This window comes from Ambystoma mexicanum, chromosome 3q (assembly GCF_040938575.1).
Source record: "Ambystoma mexicanum isolate Mex_15411 chromosome 3q, UKY_AmexF1_1, whole genome shotgun sequence".
NCBI lineage: Eukaryota > Metazoa > Chordata > Amphibia > Caudata > Ambystomatidae > Ambystoma > Ambystoma mexicanum.
In genome coordinates, this window is record NC_090926.1 from 984,762,487 (window position 1) to 984,783,160 (window position 20,674).

General features: G+C 46.3%; 1 protein-coding gene across 7 annotated transcripts in view; it reads left to right on the forward strand.

Moving 5' to 3' along the window:
- The first annotated feature begins 1,042 nt into the window (after positions 1-1,042).
- The window catches only part of DNAI2 (dynein axonemal intermediate chain 2), a 231,344-nt gene continuing 211,712 nt past the window's right edge, over positions 1,043-20,674 (forward strand). For 4 of the 7 annotated variants that reach the window (XM_069655122.1, XM_069655124.1, XM_069655126.1 and 1 more), the window contains exon 1: positions 1,043-1,174. The gene's annotated coding sequence lies outside the window, so the exon portion shown is untranslated. The remainder of the gene's footprint in view (positions 1,175-20,674) is intronic. The other 3 variants (XM_069655123.1, XM_069655127.1, XM_069655128.1) reach the window with 1 other exon arrangement.

Sequence of the window (20,674 nt, forward strand, 5' to 3'; positions counted from 1 at the left end):
CGCTCTTCAACACAAATGTCAAATATCCATATAACCACCTCTATTCATGGCAACAAACCTACACTCTATCCCCCAACACTCTGGCAGGACTAATTTCCAAATTGCCCCTGCTGCACAAGACGAATGCACAAATACTCCTAATGCATAGGGCAAATGACTCCACTGCACAGGACCACGGGCATTCTGCCCTTTTGTACGAAACCAAGCTTTTATTTCACAAAATGCAATTTTGCAGACTGTGTTCATGTTAAAAAGAAAAATAAGGGGAGGGATCACTAGGGTGTCCCATGTGAAAGGACACCCCACCACCTGAAATACAAAAAATACAGGGTTAATAGGGTTGTCCCAGGTGAAAGAACGCCCTTTTGTCCTTGCCACGCTCAATGGATGTGTACTGTGTATACCGATAAACAGCTGGCACGCAAATTATGAAATAAAAATGAAAAAGGTGCAGGAAGGACTGCGAATGGTACGGGGCAGCGAGCGCCCTGCGAACCTTGAACAAGGGGCCCCTGGAGCAGGTAGACCGTGCAGCAGGGATCAGAAACGTGGTGCACAGGTCATGTTCCATAGAAGTGTTCTGCAGAAACATCCTTTAGAACAGGACCGCCAAGTCCCCAAAATCCAAATATCTGCCCTTCTACACAGGATAAATGGCAAAATCTGCCCCTTTATGCCGACGAATCCCCCTCCCCAATCTGATGCTCTGGACAAATCTTCATATACTGCCTTCTGCACAAGACAAGTGACCTGTCCCTGAGCGTTAAACAATTCTCAGTTTTGCACAGGACCACAATTACCAAAATGTCAACAGTTTTACTGCAAACACGCCTGGGAACCACCTGCAACGCTGTCCTTAATCTGTCCTCGTTCTGAATTTCGGAGGACTGGCAGTATTCCTCAACCTTCAGCCACGGCGCTCCCTGCGGCTCGTGCCTTCCCGCTCTTTCAATGGTCACGAGACGCTGAAGGGAGTAGGCCGACCCGGAGGCTCCGGAGTCAACGAGGACCTCACGTGACCAGGAGGAGGCGCAGCGTTGCTAGGGAACGCTTCTCAGCAGGAAGTATACAGTACATTTCAGGACCGGTATTGTCGCACCCCTGTTGCTCATGAAATCTGCCACCGTTTAACGGTTGTTTGCTGTTCTGCGGGGCCACTGAAACATACATCAAGGTGCGTTACTTTAAACGTATTTGACGTGCGCGCAAGTGCTTCGTACCTCTTCATTCAGTGGACTGCAATTGAGGGTTTGTGTGGCGACTGGTCCTTTCACAGAAGCGATAATGTGCACAGTCTGCTAAACACGTGACTGCTAGCCTCCAAGTTATTGCTTTGTTGTATATCCGTTCTCTGGTAATATGGGGGCAAACGTGATTTTATATTTTTATTTAAAAAGCATTGTAATCTTATATTTTATTGTACTTGTATCTGTTGAAGTGCTCCATGACTACAAGTCCCAGAATGCATTGTTGTACACGAAGAGCCATTGTTGGATATTTGTTGCCCTGGTGACATGGAGTCCTCTCCAACTTTAGGGACACTGAAAGAACATTCAGCAATGCCACTGTCCTCGCCGAATAAGTATTGGCTGTGAAATGACACTTATTTGGAGTATGACCCTCCTTTCACCTTCCAGTTTTAGTGGAGTTGTCTGTTTTGATTATCAAAATATTCATCAGCTGCAGTGCATTTCGAATGAAAATATAAGTTTGATCAGCATTGATATGTAAGACTAGCGTCCTTGCCAACGTTTTACAAGTAGCTGTTATGTATGTAAAGATACAACTGCTCAAGGCACAAAGGACATTTCGGCCCATACTGTAATTGCTCATGCACGGTCCGTACAAGTCTATATTTAGTTACTTATCTCATCAGAGTCCTGATTGTTGTTTTTTATTTATGTATTTAATATGATCTGGTTAATATGAAACATTACTTATATAATAAAATATAGACAATAAAAGCATATCACTCACTCAATCATAATATCCAACTAATAGAACATCTGTAATAGAAACCTACATATTTTAGCAAATAAAATCATTCCTCTTTATTCATTATCTTGAAGCATTCCTAATCTTGCATTGAACGTACATCCATGGCAATAATGATTTTCGAGGTCCCATCATCAATCAAGTCCAACAAATCATTATTTAGCCTCATTTCATTATGTGCAAACTTCCCAAAATAATTTTCCTCAAATTACATTTAGGACAGTTTCGATATAAAGGCCTGAGCGTTTCTTCTATTTTCTTATTCTTACAAATATCTCGTTCCTTACCTTCTCTAATTACTATAACATAATTTGTGGGCCATATATTAAATCGTGAATGTATATAGAAATTAGCACATTGACGATCAGGGATTTTTTTAAATATATGATTGTGTAGATAAAGTTTTAGAATTTCTTTTTAACTATTTCACAAGGATGTTTTTCCTAAGTGCTGATAATTACATATAGAATCACCTGTAAGCACTTTTTTCTACACTCATTAGTCCCCCTTCTCTCAAGTATTTGCTCTATACTTCTATTAGTATTATAATTTCTTGTAAAAAGAATGATCGCACACGTGTGCATCTAACATATGGGATGTATTTCTTAAAATGGCCTCTTAACAAGTAGTGTATGGTTTTAGGACGTGCCAGTATAATATTATTAATATATAGTAATAATATAAAAAATAATGGTTATAAAGAAAAGTCTTTTTATGTCTGAACATGATGGTTAGTTTACACAGCTTTATAAGTGGCAATGTTTTTATCACTCTTATAATGATATTAGCACCCCAAGCCCCTATCATGGGACGCTCTTAAGAACACAGCCACGCCTGCATTGCCAGCTGACCCCTGCCACTCTGGGCTGGGTCAGCTGACCCCTGCTCACAGCTGGGCTCCCCGACTCCATGACAATTACACTGCCCATAGGAACATGCGTGCGCTCAGCCTCCGATAACATCAGTAACCTTGATGCTCCCGCCTTGGAGCATGCCACGATTGTGCCTACCGCCCACACCAACAACATTGACTTGAATGTGCAGAGTCTAACAATAGCCCCTTGCACTACCCACACCGCTACACAATCCCTGGCTCTCGCAGCACCCCTCCACCAACACTAGAAACAAATGCCTCTGCGCAAGACGGAAATATCCCAATCCCACCCCCTTCACACAGCCCATCTGCACAAGGAACATTAGGCTCGCCAGCGGCACTGGTGCCCCCACAACCTTTACTCCCCATCACTCTCTCTGCCGACTTCAGACTCCAGGCAAGTCCCTCACACCCACCCACCATGACATGCCCAATAGCATCTCCACCAAGAACCTGCCTGCCAACACACACACACCTACAATCATCAAAGGGGCGCTGATCAATGCCTGATCTATCCTAGCCCATGCTCTGAATATCCTCAAACTTATCACCACCCTCAGACTAGACCTCCTGGCCGTCACTGAATCATGGCTACACTCAGCCGCAGGTCCAGCCCTTTCCTTAGCCATCCCACCAGGATTATGTATATTAAGAGTGGACAGACAGGACACCAGAGGAGGCAGAGTTGCCCTGATTCACAGACTCATCTTATCAATCAGACAATGCCCCACCAAGATGGAAGCTAACTGTGACCTGCTCTCCCTGAAACTCACCCCCTCCAACACATGCTCAATTTATCCTCAACCTAATCTGCAGGCCCCCGGACCACTGGGGCAGTTAGAGGATGACCTCTTGCACATCATCAACTCAAATATCAAGCCCACGTCCAGCAACGCCACATCACTATCCAATGCGCTCAAAGCACTATTCTGCACCCACTGGGTGAACTCCCCAACACATGCCAAAGGTCACACCGTCGACTAGGTTGGGGACCTCAACTGCAAAGTAGACATACAAGCAATCTCTGTGTGCCGCGGGTCAGACCACTTTGTAATTACCTTTGCCATTCCACTACAACAAGACACACCACATGTCAACCCCCCCATCCCCGACACTGCCCACACGGTCTAGAAGCTCCCGTAAAATCACACTAACCAGCATTACACCTCTCCTCTTGGATCTCCAACCCGCTCACCTATCACACATTGCTTAAAAACCTGAGTCACTGGCAGCTACGTACCTCAAGACAGCATCAGCGGTAAACACAGCCGCCCCCCTTGTCACTTGCAAGACCAAAGCTCACTCCCATGCCAACTCATGGTTCACGCAGGACCTTATAGATCTAAGAGCCAAGAATCACCAGGCAGAGGCCACCTGGTACAAATCCCAAACGGTGGCACAAAAAGCCCTGATAAGGTGCCTCCAAAACTTACAGACTAGCCATCATCGCAGCTAAAGCAGCCTCCTAGAATAACAGAATCTCCAACGCCAAATCCAATACTAAAGAGCTATTCACAATCCTCAAAGAACTAGAAGCCCCTACCCCTTGCCTCAGGCATCATAAAGGATGAATCCTGGTGTGCGAACATTCAGAAGGCCCTACATTCGAAAATAGAAACCCTACAAGAAATAATCGCCAAACAAGCGCTACTAAACACACCCATGCCTATCCAACTTGCCCACCAAAACCAGCCTCATTCCACTTCCGCTCTTTCTCAGAATCCGAAGTCACAGCCATTCTCAAAGGCCTCAAGCCTTCCAGATGTAAGGGGTGACACCTGCCCGGCACCCATCATTAAAGACTGCACTGCAGCCCTCATCCCTTATCATAACAACCTCCATAAACGCCTCATTCTCAGTGAGTGCAGTCCGTGCATCCCTGAAGTAAGCCGGTTTACTCCACCTCCTAAAGAAGCCCAAACTGAACTCTGCCATTCCAAGTAAGTACAGCCCAATCACAACAGTTCCATTACTGCTAAAAATCCTTGATAGGGCTGCATACATCCAAATCCAACACTACCTTGAAGTCAACCAAATCCTTGGTCTGCGCCAATCTCGTTTCCGACCAGGCCATGGAACAGAATCAGCCTTGTTGGACCTAAAAAAAGAACTCTACACACTCAGAGATGCAAGCAAACCTGCCCTCCTCCTCTCTCTAGACCTCTCTGCCACCTTCAACCTGGTTGATCACCAATTCCTCTGCAACCACCTCACATTGGCAGCCAACTTCTCCCCCGAAGCCACACCCTGGGTCGACTCGTTCCTTGCCAACAGATCCATGAAAGTATCCTCCGAGGGTGCCTGCTCTCCCCCATCACATGCGCAGTGCCCCAAGATTCCTGTGTCTCCCCCACCCTCTACAACGTCTTCAAGCCCCTCTGTGACTGGATGCCATCGGCATATCCTACAGCAACTATACAGATGGCACACCAATCCTGCTACCCCTCACTGGCAACCACACAGATTTATTTTTTTCAGAACTTTATTTTTGGTGATTTTAGCACGAAAATAACAGTTACATAACAATCGCCCCATTGTGGGGTGAGTTACCCAAGTGCCTTCCTAATCTTACCCCCCCTCCCTTATCTGTACTCCCACCCCCAGTTCACCAGAGCCAATGTCAAAGTGTCATCCTCTTGATGTGCCGTCTGACCGATTGCTAGTTTCTGTTTTTTAAAAGGATTAAGAGTCACAGTTTTGGGGACTGTGTCTCCCTGACAATGATGATGAGGCGTCCTCGCCTGCCTCGTTGATTAAAAAGGACACCAGTGGCCCCCAGATGTCGGGAGGGCGTGCGTGTTGGGGAAGTGTTCTGATAAACTCAGATTCAACCTCCTGACAGTATAGGATGTCTTTACGCCAGTTTGCCAATGACGGGGCTGGTCCTCTGCCCCATGACATGGCAACTCTCTTTCGAGCCAGTGTCAATAATAGCCCTGCTAGTTTCCTTATTCCAGATGAGAGTTGTTTCGTCATCCCGAGCAGTGCTGCCGTTCGGATGGGTTGCACCTCTTCTCCTATTATTGCTGACGTGGTCTGAAGGATCTGAGACCAGAATGGGGTGAGTTTGGGGCAGTCCCAAGCAATATGGAAGAAGTCTGCCGAAGGGTTTCTGCATCTTTCACATATTGATGGCTGGTCTGGGTGTTGTTTATTCTTTTTTGCGGGGGTGAAGTATGTCTGGTGTAGATAATTAAAGTGTATTTGCTTGAAGCGTGCATTGAGGGCTATTTTTTGGGTTTGTTTCAGTATGTATGTCCATTCCTCTTCGGGGATTGTTAGCTGGAAGGACCTTTCCCATCTGGTTTTCATGCGAGTATCGATGGATACCGTATCTGATAAAAAAGGATTCATAGAGTAGTAAAACTAGTCTGCCTTCGCCCTGGGCCTGGATTACATTGTGTAGTAAGTGCCATGTTGGAGGTTGTTGCGGAAACGTGGGGAATAGAGCCTGTAGGGTATATCTGGTCCTAAAGTAGATAAACTTATCCAATGGTGTGTTACCTCCTCTTTCAGTTGCTGGTTGGGGTGTAATAAAGGAGCCTTCGTTGAACAAGTCCCCTAACGAGTTTATCTGTAGTTTTTCCACCCATTGGTGGAAGACCCTTTCAGATGTAAGGGGGATTCCTGGAATAAATTTGATTGGGAGAAGGAGAGAGTATCTCACCTGCACTTTGTATTTTTGTTCTAGTTTTTTCCATATCGCATATGTAGCAAGGACCACATTCATCGTATTGATAGGCACCGAGAGCTGGCTAATAATGACGGCCCTTAATAAATTGGGAGTCGCTAATGCCTGTTCTATCTGTACATGTGGTCTAATGAAGTGCGTGGCATACCAAAAACTGAGGCATTGCGCTTGGGCCACCCAGAAGTATCTTTCTAGGTCAGGGAGGGCCAGTCTGCCGCTAGACACTGGGAGTATCAGCGTCGAGTGAGCGACCCTGGCTGGTTTGCCCGCCTATAGGAGGTCAAGGACAAGGCTTTTGATTTTCTTTAAAAATGATTGTGGGACTAAAATTGGGATGTTGGAGAATAGATATAGTAATTTAGGCAGTATAACCATTTTAACTAGTGAGGCTCTCCCCCACAGGGTTAGTGGGAGGGATTTCCAATGGTTCACTTTTTCCTGTAGTGTTTTTGCCACTGTCTCATAATTGTCTTGGAATACGTTGTGGTATTTTAGTGACATTTGTATCCCGAGGTAGCATACCCTTGAGGTTTCCCAAACAAAATTGTAATTGTCGGTGAATGGTTTGGAAACTGGTGTGAGAGGGAATATAATTGTTTTTGTATGATTCATTTTTAATCCCGATTTTGACCCGAATTTAATTACTTCCCTCAAGATTGGATTAAGATTTTCTATGGGATCACGTACGAATAACGTCACGTCATCCGCGTATAACGATATAATCAGCTTGTGCGGGCCAATGGTGAGACCACTGTGAAGTTGCTGGGTTCGAAGGTTCGACGCCAGAGGTTCCATTATTAATGCGAATATTAATGCAGAGAGTGGACACCCCTGCCTAGTGCTCGCTGTAGTTTGATGGGGGAAGATCTCGCTGATCCCACCAATATTGTGGCCTGGGGATCGTTATATAGTAGGGAGATGAGTTTGATGAAGCGGGACCCTAGACCCATCTGTGTCAGTACGACTCCACGGAGTCAAAGGCCTTTTCGTCATCGAGTAGTACCACCACGGCCTGGCTGGTGGGGTCAAGAGCCTCGATAACGTTGAACAGCCTCCTCATGCCGGGCAAGGGTTTCAGCAAAAGCCTTGTAGAATTCCCCGGTTAAACCATCGGGCCCTGGGGCTTTGGTGTTTGGCAGAGTTTTGATGGCTTCCACGATTTCCCCTGGAGAGATGATTTCATTAAGGGATTCGGGTAGTTCTCTTTCTACCCAGTAGAGTTCAGTGCCTTTAAGGTAATTGTTTAGGGTGTCTCAGTTCGAGTTATATTTAGAGGTGTATAGGTCTTGATAGAAGGTTTGGAATTCTTCGGCTATTTCTTCATCTGTGTGTAAAAATGTGCCATGTCTGGAGTGAATTCTCTCGACCATCATTGGCTTCCGGTCGGCTGTGATCAGTCTTGCAAGGAGGGCTCCGGGTCTCTGGCCCTCGCCATATTGACAAACTTGATTGTTACGGCCTAGGAATTTCAGCTCGAGCTCCGCCGAGATCCTGAACGCTTGTAGCTCCTCCTTCAGTGCTGCTTGGGTGAGTGGGTCGTTCACAGCAGAGAGCTTAAGTTCAAGTTGTTTCAATCGTACCTCACTGGTGGTGAGTTCCTGCCGGATCAGCTTGAGGATTCCGTTTTCTTTGGCAAGGCAGACCCCTCTTACGAAACACTTCAGAGTTTCCCAGATTGTGCTAGCAGACGTGACTGTGCCTAGATTTCGTCTGAGTTCAGATGAAAACACTTGATCTTGTAAGGATCTGGGTTTGAAACGCCACTGAAGCAGGCGGGATTTAGCTGTAGACGGATTGCATATGAGAGTAACTGGTGAGTGATCGGAAAAGGTTTTAGTTAGTAGATTTGACATTGTTCCCAATGGAGAGGGCCACTGGCGGATACCATCATAGAGTTTAATCTGGAGTTGGTGTTGTGGACTGCGAATGGAACGTGTAGCCGCGCTGATCCCAATTGATGTGTAACCAAGTATCTACCAGGTTGTAGGCTCTGCAAATTTCTTGTATTTGGAGGCTGGCTTTGGAGATCAGTAGTGTTGTGCTTCGCGACCTGTCTTTTGCAGGGTCAAGGACAGCGTTTAGGTCGCCTCCCCAGATGATCGTTGCCGAGGCTTCCCTTGAAAGGTGTGTCAGCACCCAGTCAAAGTTGTTCGGTCCGTCGACGTTGGGGCCATAGGAGTTGACAAAGATGATTTTTTTGCCAGCAATAATCCCTCTCACTAGCAGTGCTCTACCTTCGGTGTCCTTCTCAGTGTCTATCATCCGAAAGCCAGTCCGACGGTTAATCAAGATTGCCACTCCTCTGGCATATGACGAAAAAGAGAAGTACCTGTGGCACCCCCAGCCTCTGGCCCACCGGTGCTCCTTCTCAGGGAGCAGGTGGGTTTCCTGAATCATGGCGACGTCCACTTCGTGCCTCTTTAAGTATTGGAGGATCCTTCTTGTTTTAGAGGGGAGAATGCCTCCTCTAATATTCCATGTGGCGACCTTCAATTGTTTGTCGGAAGTGGATGGTTGAGCTGATGTTGTGTTCGTCCAGCGGAGACACAGGGCTCTGCAGGAGGCGTGTTTTGCTGATCTTTGGAGGTTTCAACACTATCCAGCGAAGGGGGGCTACTTTGGTGTGGTGTCTGGGGGGTGTGTGGGGTGTGATGGGTCGGAGGCACCTTCCCAATCCCATTCTCTGGCTTCCTTCCTTACACAGGCAACCCCCAAATGGCCCGTTTGCTTATGCCATCGGAGAATGAACCGCAACGGTGCGTGTCCGTCTCCTACTTTCCCACCCATGAACAGTGATCTGTTTTGAAAACTTTGCTGTGCAAGGGGCACCGGGGGGCCTCCCAAGTTGCACGGCCTTGGAGTGTTTAACTCCCGTGTATATTTCGGTTAAGTCGATGAGTTTCTTGTATGCGGGTTTTGAGTTGTCGACCACATGCTGTTTAAGGTGTTCTCTCTCCCGCTGTGTTTGTGCTTGGTTGAGGTTCGGCCCGGGGCATCCTGCCTTGTCTAGGAAGGTGTTGGCTTCCTCTGGCGTCTGGAAGAAATGGACTTTCCCTTCATATTGAATTCTGAGTCGCGCTGAGAAGAGCATGAAGTAAGTGAGTTGATTGTCCTTGAGCCTTTGTCTGACTGAGGTAAAGGATCTCCGTTGTACCTGGACTGCCAGGGAGAAATCTGGGTAAAAGTGTATTTTGTCTCTGTCATGGTGTAGCTCGCCCTTTTCTCTGGCTAGATGAAGAATGTTGTCACAATCCTTGTAATTTAGTAGTCTGGCAATTATTCGTCTGGAGGGTGCTCCTGGGATGGGTTTGGAGGAAGGGATCCTATGTGCCCTTTCCACTACAAACATGTCGGAGAGGGCTTCACGACCGAAGAGGGTGGTGCATAGCTCCTCGAAAAAGTCTTCCATATTTGATTGCATCTGTTGTTCCCTCACCCCGATGATCCTAATGGTGTTCCTTCTAGAGCGACCCTCCAAATCTTTGCATTTGGCGTTAGCTGCTTTCATTTGGGATTCAAGTTGGTTAACTTTGGCTGCCAGGGTTGCCGTGCCGTCATCTAAATTTGGCACGCGTTGTTCTACCTCATTAAGGCGTTCTGTGTGGGTATCCATTCTGTGTTGTAGGAGATCTACCTTCGATGAGAGACCGTCCATTTTGTTATTGAGGTTCCCTATGCCGACTTTAAGGTCCGGCAAGAGGCTCCTAATATCTGTGGAGGAGGTATCTTCGTCCATCTGGAGGGTGCTGATTGTCATGGATTCTGAATCCTCCTGGAGCCTGAGGGTTTTGGGGAGTGCGCCGGATTCAAAGGCTATCTTCCTTTGGGATCTGTCAGTTTTCCCCATTGGGGCGGAGTAGTGGACTTCACCACGTGAAGTGTAATGATAATAGATAGTTGCCTCGCTGCCTGTCGGCTCCCAGAAGCGGGGTTTGTTTGCGCTATACTGGAGTGATTTGTGGGAGCAGTGACGCCTGCAGGGCCTGTAGTGGCGATCCGGGTGGTTGGCTCTGGAAGCGGTTGTTATTTTGTAGGTCTCTGGAGGATGTGAGACGGGTGAGGGGGTCAGGTGTACCTCACTCCAGTGACAGAGTGCAGGGAGTCGTTCTGGATAAATGAGCAGAAGTTAGTGGGTGTTGGGTCTTCCTGGCGGGGGAGATGGTTCCAGCATGGTGGACCTAGCTGGGTGGAATGTTCCTGCAGGCAGAAGATGCTGTGTGAGGGGGAGGCGACAAGAAAATGGTGGCCACGACCTAGAAGGAGTGGTTTTCTGGCGAGGATATAGGAGGTCACAGCTGGTCTCCCCTGTCATGCTCCGCATCCAAAAGTCAGATTTTGGCTGAAGTTTACTTGATTGCGTGGGGGGGGACCGAGCCAGGCCACTGGCAGGCAGATGTATGTCCCCCCCCCCAATGTGCTCCGTACCTGGTGAAAGTGTTAGCTGATGGGCACACTTTTCCGACTCTCTCCTGCTTCTCCCGCTCTGCGTACGTTCACTGCCGATTGGGGGGGAAGGGGACACTGCCCTCCGCCCCTGAGTTGCAGCCGTCGGTCCTGCCTTGCGGTCCTGTGCAGCAGGTCGGAGCTCCTCGCCCTGTGCCGGGCAGATTAGGTGGGAGGAGGGGGAGTCTAGAGGTGGCGCGGGCTTGCTCCCCTCGCAGTGGCCACCCTGCGTGGCTGGTCCGGCGACTGCCCAGCTCTCCCACAGTTCTCGGCGGTCCCTGGGTGCCCGCTCCGGGCTGCGGACGTCCTAGCAGGAGGCAGATGTCATTGGGGGAGGGAGGGCCCCCTCTGATCAGCGTCTGTGGTCTGCAGGCGCCTGGCCCGACCTCGTCTCCCGAGGACGCTGCGTGGGGCAGGCGGCTCCTCTTCGCTCAGTCCTGGCTGGTCCGTCACCCCCGGTCTTGGCTCCCAGCGGGCCTGGTCGCTTCTCTCGGGTATAAGTGCCGGGGGGCAGCGTTTTGGGTTTTCGCTCATCCGTTGTGGCCACAGACTTCACGGAATGGTGGAGCAGAGTCTGACTGACATGGGTGGTCGACGGTCAGAGCAGGGTTATACCGAATTGAGGATGATTATGTCGGATTGATATTAGGCCGTGCGGGAGCTCACTAAGAGGTGGCCATCTTGGTTGGCCCTTTAGCACCCTCTGCAACCACACAGATGACTCCCTCACCCTTACCTAATCTACCTCACAATCCACGCCTGGATGTCAGCAAACGCTCTCTGCCTAAACAATGATAAAACCAAGCTCCTGCTAGTTGGGACTGCCACAATGCTCAAGAACCTTGGACCCCAATATGCAAATTTCAGCTTAGATGGACTCACAATAATGGTCTCATTCTTTGTGAAATCCCTTGGCGTATATCTTGACTCCTCGGTCTCCCCGACACGCCAGGTCAACGCCGTTGTCTCCTCTGCCGTCTAAACTACAAAACTCCTGAATGTAGCCAGACCCTTCCTAGTACCAGCCAACTGCCTCACCATTGCCAGAGCCACCATCGGAGCCAGGATTGACTGCTGCAATGCCCTCTTCGCGGACACCTCTTCACACAACATTCACAAATTACAAGTGATTCAAAACAATGTCTTCAGTGCAGCTCTGAACATTCCTAAAAGAGAGCACATCTCAGAGGCAAGAGGAAACACATTGGCTGCCTGTTAAAGAGAGAACACCTCTTTAAAACCTTATCAATTGTGCACTGCTACGCATCGAACTCTGCCCCACCTTACCTATCACAATGCTTTGTGAAAGCCCAAACCAACAGGCCAGTCAGGAGGGTCTACACTCAAAGACTCATTGTGCCTAGGTCAAGGCGTGCAAGATGTGGAAAGGCAAGCTTCCCCTCAGTGGTGGCCTCTCAATGGAACACCCCCCCCCCCCTCATCTGAGAGACGGGCAATCCTACTGGTCCTTCAGAAAGGCACTGAAAACATGGCTCTTCACCTTCTGAGGAAGAGACTCTACAGAAAGGTCTCAGCTTCGTACCGACTTACGGTACGACCTTGTTTGACACGAAGATAGAACTATACAAGTTTGTTCGTAAACTTAAACTTAAAGTCTTCTTTAACGAATTGGAGACACAAGAGAGTCCGACCGAGATTCCAGACTTTCAAGAATTTAGAGTCAAAAGTGGGTTTGTTCCACCCATTACAGTACCATCCATAGAAATTTTCCAGTGACTAGTCACTCGGGACCTTGAACGTATCAGTTACAGAAATCCTCCGTACAGGAACTTAAAACCACACGAGATGAGATTGATTAGAGACCTGTTTAGTGACAAGAGTATTACCATTCGTCCTGCAGATAAGGGAGGAGCCTTGGTTATTCAGAATACATGTGACTATGATGCTGAATGTAGAAGACAGCTCCAAGACCAGACTACATATGCTAGTTTGGACCATGATCCCACCCTTTCGATTAAACATAATTTGAAGAGCCTCCTAGATAAAGCATTTGAATTGGATTGGATCAACGAGCATACACAAAAATTTCTCTCGAAAGAACATCCTAGAATACCTAATTTCTATACGTTGCCAAAAATCCATAAAGATGCCATCAAACCACCAGGTAGACCAATTGTTGCAGGGATAGAGAGCATCAACCAACCTTTAGGGATCTATATAGATTTCTTCCTACAGCCATTGATACAAGAGACCAACACCTACACAAGGGATACCACCCACTTCCTGCAAAAGCTTAGCTCATTGACACCTTTGCCTGAAGATTTGTTGTTTACTATAGACGTGAAGAGTTTATACACCTCTATACCCCACGACCTGGGAATGGAGGCTGTAGAATGGCTGTTACTGAAAGCACCCGAGATACGTGCCCAGAAGGAATTCATACTGGCATTATTACAATTCATTGCTGAGAACTCCTATTTTCAATATGGCAACCAATTTTTTCTACAAACTGCAGGGACTTCAATGGGAGCTACCGTGGCACCCTCATATGCCAACAGTTTCATGTATAAATTTGAAACAGACCATGTATTGAATAAACAGGAATGGAACAAGGACATCCGCATCTGGACGAGATACATAGACGACATCTTTGGAATTTGGAAAGGAACCAGAGAGTCTTTTGAAACATTTTTCGTGTATCTAAACAGCATCGACCAAAGGGTACAGTTCACTAGAGAGATCTCATATGAAATCATAACATTCCTTGATGTACAAGTCAGAAAGCAACTCACTAGCTACAGCACTTCACTGTTTCGGAAAGAGACTGATCGGAATAATCTCCTGCACCGACTCAGCTTCCATCAGCCGAGCCTAATGAAGAATCTACCATGCATCCAATTACTTAGGGTCAAGAAAATAGTGAGTGATCCTGAAGAGTACAGAATGCAACAGATGGAAATGAAAGAAAAATTTCTGGCCCGGGGATATAAGCAGGGTGAACTCGATCTGGCATCTGACAGAGTTGATGCCATATCACGAGAGACTCTATTATCAGAACAGAATCCCAAAAGTAAGAGAGAATTGAAGTCACCAGTATTTGTATCCAAGTTCTCTACGCAAAGCAACAAAATCAAGAACACTATTATGAAACATTGGGAGATTTTCAAGAATGATATTCGAGTTCAAGATATTTTTAGTGAAAAACCAATCTTTGCATACCAACGCAGTAGGAACCTAAGGGATGAACTGGTGCAGACGAAACCTACAGTCAGGGAACCTATGACACAGCGAACTGGGACATATCCTTGTTTACAGTGTGTCAACTGTAATTTTGTTATTAAAGGAAACTCTATTAACCATCCAAGGACGGGGCAGAAGATTATGCTTAAGACTTTTGCCACATGTGACAGTAGTAATATCATCTACGGCATTAAATGCCCGTGTGGGAAATTTTATGTGGGACAGTCAACCCGAACAGCCAAGTTGAGGTGGGGTGAACACCGATCTTGTATTCGTAATGCAAACATCAATTCAGCTGTGGCACGACATTGGATGGCCAATGGACATAACGTGTCCCAAATAAAATTTGTGATTTTGGAAGCTTTAACCAAGAATAGCCCTCATGAGGATTTATGCCAACGTTTGAGTCGCAGAGAGACATATTGGATTGACAAACTTGGCAGTTGGCACCCAATGGGTTAAATGAGGAGATCAACTTTCATTGTTTTCTCTAATTGTTTTCTCTAATTGTTTTCTTACATTGCATTTAGCATCATTTGGTTTAGATTGACACCAGTACGTATATGACCTGAATGTTGAGGGTCACTTGAATGTATATGAATAAGAGATGTTTCCCATGTTCAAAAGATGTCCTGCATGCTGCGCATCCTGGAGTTCCCCCAGGACCCGAGGTGCCGTCTGTCTAGACGACACCACTAGCGGCATTAAGGCACATACTATTAATATAAGGTACAGCCCTAGGGTTGCTTATAGCCTCATCTGAGGTGTTCATATAACAGCCATTACTTTTATCCAAATGGGTTCAATCTTAGTATTTTTTCTATGTCCATGGATGACAGATTACTTATTTCTTTTTTGATTCTTAGGCGATGACTTTTATCATTACTGTCCCAGGAGGTCCAGTAATTAGATCTTTTGATCATATTTAGATTATTGACCAGTTCACGGACACGGGTCGCGGCTCGTGTACATAGAGCCGTGATCACGTGTTTTACACAACTGAGTTGCTCGGCTGCGCACCGATGCAAGGAGGACATTCTGCCTTCTATCACGTGTCTTATTAAACCAGGTTGCTCGGCAACGCGCCGATGCAATGAAGACAGTCTGCTTTGAGCAGACGCTGAGAGAACTTCTCCGCTTCGTTCTTTACATATGGTGAGTTACAATCCACGCCTGTTTATTTCTACTTAGCGGTTAGCTACACTTTGGATAGGTCCTTTATATATATTCACTTTACCATTCACAGCACCTGCTCGCCGTACAGGGTGGAGCAGCCTGACCTCTGAAACATAGATTTCGCCATTACTCACCTATATCAGGTAATGGACCCGATTCCCTCCATTTTGTTATAGGATAACTTGACTTGCCTTTGTACTGATTTGTTTCTTATTTTATATCTTTTGACCTGCCTTCTGATCGGGCTCATTACATTGTCGGGTATGTGTTTACCTTCATATTTTTTCAACTATTTGGATGATGACTGTTCATACCGATATTTATATACTTACGTTGTTTCTAATATGGGAATTTTTCTATATTGGATATTAATCTTGGGATGGTTGGCACAATCGCATGTGAATGTTATGTGTTTATTGTTTTAGACTTGCCCTGATGAAGGAATTTGTTATATTCCGAAATGCATTGGCACTAAAATAAGTCTACAGAATGAGTGATTTATGGCAATCTCTTCCTCACGAAGAATAATTTTGGTGGCTACTAGTCACTTCTTTCTATAAAATAATTTTCAACATTGAAAAATCACTATATATTTGACTTTTGTATTTTTTCAAGAATTGGATCAAAGGAACTATACATAGTGAAATTACAACTAATATAGAACCCAGTATGGGATTCCAGAGAGCGGCTGTATGATTGGGTTTTCACCTAATCTTTGTTTCTTGCTGTATTTTTGGGTTTGGGTGTCTCCAGGCCTTTTTCAGCCAGCTCCTGCATAGAGGATCTTACTTCCTAACAAAGACTTATCACACTAGAGACCTTTGATAACGCCAGAAGGACTCGATACCCCTGTGGTGCCCACTCAAATTTGCTTCCTTCTTCACCTTCTGCCCCCAGTTGTCTGTATGCCATTGTTTACTCCGCTCCCCTGTAACCCCCTTCCTCTCAAGCTAAATGTACCTGGTTGTAACAGTGCTGTGATGCCTGAGGGTTTTGTGCACTTAACAAATGTAAAATAAATAAATAACTAAATAAATGATTTGTTATTTATACAAAGCACTTTACGTAGAACATATTTACATATAAGTATCACCCAACTGAAGTTAGCTTTGCCTGGAGTCGAACCGACAGACCACTCACAGATCAGAGCAGCGAGCGCTCAACCCACTAAGCTATCTTACAGGCTGTAGGTGAGTGACTGAAATTGCTTGTTTTGGTGGATGCAGAGCTCTCATGTTTCCCATGGCCAAGCTTGGGAAGGCCATCCAGTCCCATGTTTGCTTGGAATTCTGGGATTTGTATTTCTCCTTAACTTTTAATGTGGAATAAAAAACAGGTCCCAGAATCCAGAAGGACTGGACAGCCATAGGGAAACTTGAGAACTCTGTGGATGGATGATTGAACAATATGGTTCAATGGGTACGGCTCATGCACCAGGAGCCCTCAAATTCGGCATCTCCCCAACCCTCATCAAACTTCACTGACTCCCACTGCAAGCAAGTATCCTGCCATCTTCAAGTCTGTCACCCTAAGGTCCTGAAGCTACATCTGTGGGTAACCTAGCATCTCTGGAGACCTACGATCCACCAGACTTAACAACATGTGCAGACTTGAACTCACCCGGTGCAGGAAGGAAAGAACCAGAAGACAGCCCTCCTCTGTCTACGCCACAAGACTCTGGAACCTTTTTACCCATCTACATTACACTCGCCCCCTCGCTTCTACAGTTCAGCAAGGAGCTCAAGGCCATTCTCTTCAAGGGACGCCGCCCCCTAATGCCTAGGCCACAAGCCCTCCACTCCCCACCTTACCCTACCAGATACGGGGATCTGATTCCCCACCGTTTCTGCCCTGGGTTGCTTGTAGGTCTAATGCTGCCAATTGCCTGCTCTCCCCATCCCCTGTTGCTAGCTCCCATCTCGTTTGTTTCTCTGCTTCCCACATCCTCCCCTTCCCACCCTACCTGTGAATCTGTGATCTGCTCCTTGATGTTTCCTCCCCTGGTTTCTTGTAGATCCCTTGCTGCTAATTGTCCGCTCTCCCCTGTTGTTGGCTCCCCATTACCTTTTTCTCTGCTTCCCTTACTGTGTACTTCCCCAATGGTTGTGAAGCGCTGAGTTGCTTCCTGAAGCTAGGTCTGTGCTCAATACATGCACTAATAATAATAACATGGTTTGATGGATGAGTGGGTGAATATGGTTGTATGAGTGGGTGAATATGGTTGAATGACTGAATACATGGCTGGATGAGTGGGTGAATATGTATTGAAGACTGGGTGAACATGGTTGGATGGCTGGATGACTGAGCGGATGAGTAAGCGTGGGTAAATAGTGGATATGGTTCTATGGATGAGTGGATACAAATGGCCGGATCAGTGAGATCGATGGATGAGTGGTTGAATATTTTTGGCCGAGTAGATGCATGATTGGGTGATTTTGATTGCATGAGTGGGCAAATAAGTGTGGATGGATAAGTAGATGAATCTGGTTGGGTGGGTGGAGATATGGGTGGACCAGTGGGAGTATATGGGTGGATAGATAAGTGGATGAATAGGGTAGGATCAATGGGTGAATATGTCTTTATGTGTGGGTCGATGAATGACTGAACCTGGTTGGATGGATGGCTAACTAAACACACAAATAGAAATGGCTGGAGTAAACCCTATCCCCAGTATAAACAATTCAGAACTCTACATCTCGCGAATCAACATGCAAAGCTCACCAACCAACCAACCACCCTGACAAGTCAAACACTTACGGCCTCCCATCTGGAAAGAAAAGGCCTCTGAAGTACAATCGATTACCCACCTAGAAAAGTATACATATGCCAGTTGCTCCTTATTCTGCAAGCGTCCACGTTTAAGTGCAACTCCTTGTGTTTTCCCTCTGTCTCCCTAGCCAACCCCAACTTTCCATTTCAGAACCACAAGAGTAACTGGAGACCATGCAAAAGGCAACAGTTCACGATATAAATAACCAATAACATAGCATGGTTCCCCTTCAGACAGCAGAACTATACCCCTAAATTACATACAGGGTAGATAACATGATCAAGGTTAAAACAACACTGCTATCCCCCTAAACGAAGAGCATAGGGGCCACAGAGAAGCATTTGCATTTTACATATATATATATATATATATATATATTTTGTGCATAACTCAGATACCTCAAAAGTGTACTGTAAAGACATCTTCAACCCATCTTTTAATGTGTTTATAGTAATTTTATTTCAAAATGTGCACTATATCAACTCCTATATTATGCCTTAACTTGCCAATGTGTGTTTAGAGCTTGTTCTCCTTTTAGGGCAAAATTCTATTGTTACGGCTCATAATATTTAACATTAATTTTTGTTTGTGACAAGAATGCAATCATTCGAAGTTGTGTACTGGTATCAACTGTGACAAAGACAAATGAGAACAGTAATTCTTTCAAAATTGTTCTGTAAAAGCTTGTACTGTGCTTGTTCATAGGTACATATTCATTCTGTATGTTTCCATTTTGTACATCGTAGTGTTCACTCTTGATGTCGATGGAGTATTAGTTATGAGTTGATTGCTTAGTAGTTTTCAGAGTGGAAGATGTAGAGTGGGGTGAGCATAAAGAGGGCTTAGGAAGGATGGGTGGGGGTCCAGAAGCAGGAGTGTGTGCTGGGATCGAGTGTGGGTGATTGCCGTAGAGTGGGGGCAGGAAGTTAGAGTTTGGTGGGGTAGAGTGGTGTCTTAGGATTGTTGCGTGGAGAGTGGGGGCTGTGGTTGTTGGGGTCTAGGGGTATGTGGTGTAGAGTGGTGTCATTGAATGATGTGGTGTGGAGGTGTAAGGTTTTTGTGGCGTTTGGGGTTGTGGAAGTATAGAGGTGCTTAGCTTTAAGGTGGTGATGTAGGGTTGTGGCTGGTGGGGTGGTGGTTGGGGATATGGATATGGTGAGAAGATGTGGCATGGCAACTCAAAAAACAGGGCAGGCACTCGGCCTCATTACGAGTTGGGTGGTGTGGTAGAAATTGGCGGTAATGCCGTTTACTGCACTGCCCAACTATGAGTTTAGGGTTATGGTGGAGGAAAAACTTCCAGCAGGAAGCTAAAGGTAATTCCACCACTTTACTGCCCAAAATCACCCAATTCAGTGGTATCACCACCAGCGGAATTACCGCTGTCTGTAATACCGCTGAAGTCCCCATTAATTGGAGTTGAAAAGACTCCATGGGAGAGTAACACCATCTACAGCCACTTGTAATCCAGCACTAATAACCCCGGACCAAGTGGCAGTAACAGTAATACAGTTTGGTGGTAATCGGTCCCAATGTGCATTTCCATCTTCGGAATGTGCTGTTGCATGCCTAAAATGAGAGTGGTGGCCTTGAGATGTTGTATGCATTTGGGGTGGAGCTTAGCCTCTGGCAAGCAGGGTATGAGAAAAAACAGGAGTTTGATGTAGAGGGGTGAGCAAGAGGGAGTGTGGTAGAAAGATGGGAGGAGTGTGGCAGTGGGAGGGGGGTGGCAGAGAGAGAGAGAGAGAGAGAGAGAGAGAGAGAGATATAGGGGGTGTGGCTGAGAGAGAGAGAGAGAAGGCCTTTGGTAGAGAGAGGGAGAGAAGGCGTGTGGCTAAGAGAGAGGGAGGCATGTGGCATAGTGAGAGGGTTGTAGAGGGGGTGGGGGACGGTAGAGAGATGGGGCAGTGTGGTACAGAGGTTGGGTGTGTGTAGTAGAGGGAGAGGGGACAATGTCCATCTGCCAGTGGTCCCGTACGACAGAGGCAACTGCTTTGATCCGTGCATACATGGATTATAGCCCTGCAACCACATTCTCTTCAACAAGAGCGACAACCTAAAGAGGAGTTTTACTAACATTTATCACACATCTCCAACAAGAAGATCTGATCAATATTTCGGACTATAATGGTACTTTCAAAACCTACATGTGTCAACACAATAGCATGTACTCAGAATATGATCCAGTGACTCTTCTGAATGCATTATGTTAAGAGATCCCTGAAGAATAGCTTTGCTTGAAACACGTGTAGGTTCAGCTGGTTCTAATAGTTCAACTAGCAATCAATATTTCATGGCAGAATAAACTAGGCTGCATATTTTGAAGACTGTTTTGGTGGGAATTGTTTGGCAATCACTAACTCTCAACAAATCAGACCATTTTACAACAGTTTTGTGCACAACACACCTACAGGGAAGTGTGCTTTTTGAAACCAAGTAAATCTGTGTATCTTTACGAGTGGGTGTGCGGTAGAAAGAGAGTGGAAATGTGGTTTTGCAAGAGGGATGGGGAGGAGTGTGGTAG